This window comes from Pinus tabuliformis, chromosome J (genome assembly GCF_031772625.1).
Source record: "Pinus tabuliformis cultivar Carrire ecotype Pingquan chromosome J, CPIR1, whole genome shotgun sequence".
NCBI classification, from domain to species: Eukaryota; Viridiplantae; Streptophyta; class Pinopsida; order Pinales; family Pinaceae; genus Pinus; species Pinus tabuliformis.
In genome coordinates, this window is record NC_142295.1 from 39,413,309 (window position 1) to 39,417,924 (window position 4,616).

Consider the following 4,616-nt stretch of genomic DNA (forward strand, 5'->3'; position numbering starts at 1 on the left):
ACTCTCAAAAATACTGACACCAATGATTGATAAACAAACAACCAAACACTTTTGTGAATTGACACCTTTCAAATGATGAGAACTCAACAAAAATAAAATGTGTTTGAAATCGCTTTTGACAATCAAAAGCAGCAATGAAAGTCCAAGAAATCAAAAGACAAGTTTCAAGGAAATGGTAACAAACAACTTTCCCGAAACGAAGGAGCAAATGGTCATAAAAATGATTTCGTTAAGCAAACACAAATGTCATGAAAACAAAATGGACACAAAGATTTTAAGACAATCTTCCCACTCTGCCGAAACAGAGCAATCAAGATTCTTAAACAGAACCCTTGTGTGTCAAAAATCAATGACGCTTGCAATCAACGAAAAACAAGACTAGCACTCCTTATAACTAGAGAGAGTTCGAAACAAGATGCCCCCTGTTAAACAGAGAACTGTCACTGGGACTTGACTGCTTTAAACTGACCCAAAACACCAGACAGACATTCAGCAAAAGAAAAATTATAAATCTTGAAAATTATGTGATATACGCGCCTGCAATTATTTGCAGAATGCGTGTACACGCGACTGTAACTAAGGAAACCTGCGTATACGCGGGTTTACTTAGTTCAACTTGCGTATATACGCTTCTGTAATCCAGAAAAAGTGCGTATATGAAGTGTTTCAAGAAAAATAAAAAACACAAACTGAAAAACTGGAAAAGCTTGGAGTTCAAGAAAATATCAGACAGTCAGAACCAACAAACAGAGGGACTGAGCCTTGATTGGCTTGAGGACTACCCAAACTAGGAACAACAAGAGTGTTGTCCCCAGCGGAGTCGCCAATTCTGGTTGAAGGGAAAGTACCCCTAGAGTCCTTTGGGCTGAGACTCTACCAGACTGAAAATTGCTTATACAAAGAAACACACACACACAGCCATCTTTTTTACTTTTAAGCAAATTCTAATGTTTAGGGTACATACCTAAGGTCCTACGTTCGAGAAGACCGTTAGGGTGCAAACCCTTCTTGGAGTTCCCTTCTTCTTTCTCTGACCTGCAAGACAAACAAATCAAAGAACACAACAGTACATGTATAGAAGTTTATGTATAAATCATCTTCATGCTATAAAGTTAGTTATAAAAAATCTTTAAGTAACTACTTTCATAAGAATTCAACACAAGAATCTCATAAGCATAAAGAAAGATTATTCGGGAACAAAGACGTGTTTCTTTATATATAAAGGCAAATAAAGTACATATATCGGAAAGATATCACCTGAACACCTTCAGCAGGCTCCAAGCAAGCTTCCTCCCGGATTCGTTCCAGCCTCCAGCCTCCAACAAGAGCTCCTTCCAAGTCTTACTCAATGATGATGTCAAGGATGAATGATCACCAATACACATGGAAACAAGGGTTTCCTATGCAAAATGGGGGAAGTGCAGAATGCACCAAGGACTTCAGACCTGGTCTAAGGGAAAAATCTCAGCATAATAATCTTGCTCTCCTTTCTCTCTCTCCTTGGCCTTCCCTTTGATGTCTTTTTATACCCTCTCCAAAGTAGTTTTTTAGTTAGGAGTTGGTTGGGAACAGTTGGGCCACGGGCACTAACAGGTGATCCAGCAGGTAAACCCGCGATCACCGCCCGAAAAAGAGGAAATTATATTTTTTTAAGTGTTTTAATAGATACACGCGGGTTGGGTATGACACACCCGCGTGTACACGCGTTTAACACAGGGCAAAGTCGCGTATAGGGAATAAAACACTGTTTTTTAAATTTTTGGACCAGGTCTGGAAGGAGGGGTTGCCCTAGGCCATAAGTGCAGCATCACAAACCATAAGAGTGAGATTTGGAGCTATAACAACAGATTGATGTTTATTGCAAAGTGTAGAGCATTGATTCAGACAAGAGTAAGATTCAGCTAGCCAGCCTACACCTTGGAGGCACTTCCTTGGTATGGTGGAAGGCAGGACACAAGCTAACATGAAGAAGCATGGTAAAATTCTTTGTGTCTGGAGTGAATTTGTTTCTGCAATTAAAAAGAAATTCTATCCACTAGCCTATATGCAGCAAGCCATGATAAGTTGGCAAACTCTTCGCGAATTAAAAGGGAAAAGTGTACAAGGCTAGACTCAAGAATTTAGGAAAGGAGCTTTGATTCTAGGAATTTCTTTAGACTCACCTGAAACTCTACTGAAGTATATAGGTGGTCTACATAGCTACTTAAGGCACACTATTCTCATGTTTAATCCCACTAGCATAGATGAGGTATCTGTTCAAGCTACACATCCAGAGGCTAGAGGTAAGAATGTGAAACCAGAAGTTGGGGGATCATCAAAACCCACTGCAAGCAAGAATAAGGAGAAAAGAAACAGAAATGGAAAGAGAGGAAGACAAATACTATACAAAAGACCAAATCTTCATGCACTCACTGTAAGAAGGATGGGCATGATGATGAACACTACCGGATTCTGCATTCGGAGCTGAAACCCAAGAAGTACAATGGCAAGAAGAAGAATATTGTTGCAGCTATTCAAAAAGATTTGGGGTTAGACTCAGGAGATGAAACAACAATCACAACCACAGGTATAAAAGGTAAAAATTCTGAAGCATCTACTAGTAATTCCGCACAATCTATTGATAATGAAGAAAATGAGAGGAAAAGACATAAGATTTTTCATATTCGAGTTGTTTCCAAGCATCAAAAGATTGATACTTTGTTTGATAGTGGCTCACAAGTAAATTTAATTTTTGAAGCAATTGTAAAGAAGTTGGGATTACTAACCACACCTCACAAGAATCCATATCCATTAGGTTGGTTATGTGATAAAGCACAGCTACAAGTGACTAGACAATGTAAAATTAGGTTTTATTTTGGGTCAGCATTTGTAGATGAGGTTGAGTTAGATATTGTTCCCTTGGATATATGTGGAATTGTTTTAGGAAGTCCTTACTTAAAGCCATTTTCTATAGAGCTGAAAACAAGTATCAACTCGTTAAATGGAATCTAATATATTGTAAGAGCTCATAAACTCAAGAATAATTATACTCTCATAAACTCAGGGCAGATGAAAAGAATTGTAAATTCATGCAAACAATTTTTATTGATGGTTGTAAAGGAAAAGAAACCTGATAAAACCAATGTGTTTGAGGTCTGTAATGCTAAACAACAAGCTGATTTAGAAAACGTTATTTCAGAATATGATATACTATTTCAAGAACCTAAATAAAGGTCTACCACCTAAAAAGGAAATAGTACATGATATTAATTTGCAGCAAGATGCTCCATTGCCTAACATCAGAATGTACAGGTTTTCCGCTTTAGAGAATGCAGAAATCAAGAAGCAGGTACAGGAGCTGCTCGAGAAAGGGTTCATAAGACCTAGCACATCGCCATGTGGGTCTCCAATTGTCTTGGTGAGAAAGAAAGATGGCTCATGGAGAATGTGCATTGATTATCGAGCACTGAATAAGATAACGATAAAAAATCGTTATCCCCTTCCTCACATAGATGATCTACTAGATCAGTTGAAAGAAGCTGTTTATTTTTCCAAGTTGGATTTGCATAGTGGCTACCATCAGGTTAGAGTTGCAGAACAAGATGCATGGAAGACTGCTTTCAAAACAAAGCAAGGATTGTATGAGTGGTTGGTTATGCCTTTTGGCTTAACTAATGCTCCTGCTACTTTCATGAGAATAATGAATGATGTACTCAGACCTTTTATTGATGATTTTGTCATTGTATATTTAGATGACATTCTTATATTTAGTAAAACATGGGAAGAACATTTGAAGCATGTAAAGCAGACTCTAGATGTTTGGAAAAAAAGAAAATCTTTATGTTAAGCTATCAAAATGTGAATTTGGCAAAACATCTTTGAATTATTTGGGTCATATTGTAGGGGGTGGTGAATTGAAGCTAGATCCCTCTAAGGTTGCAGTCATTGTAAATTGGCCTAAGCCCAAATCTGCTACAGAAGTTAGAAGCTTCTTAGGAGCAGCACAGTATTGGAGAAAGTTTATTGCTAACTTTTCCTTAATTGCAACTCCCTTACATGCTTTAACAGGATTGAACAAGGTGTTTCAGTGGGGAGGCAAACAGCAGAAAGCCTTCGACACCTTAAAAGAAAATATTAGAACAACACCAATACTAGCACTTCCTGTTCTTCAAAGACCTTTTGAGCTTGAAATAGATGCCAGTGATTATGCCATGGGAGTAGTGTTGATGCAGCACGGTAAACCCATATGTTATCATTCTGAGACATTTAATTCTGTAGTAGTTAATTATCCCACATATGATAAATAATTGTATGCATTAGTATAAAGTGTTAAAAAGTGGAAACATTACCTAATGGGAAAAGAGACAGTTATACACACTGATCATCAACCACTTCAATATTTGCACTCACAAACTAAGTTGCAACAATCAAGGCACTATAGGTGGATGGGTTTTCTACAACAGTTTCATCTTGTCATCAGATATAAAAAGGGCATACACAATAAAGTTGCAGATATGTTGTCCAGACCAATCATAAATGCATCTACTATACTTAAGCATAATTCAGTATTGCATGAAAGCTACATTGAACAGTATGCTCAGGATATATATTTTAAAGATGTATATGCAACTTTACGT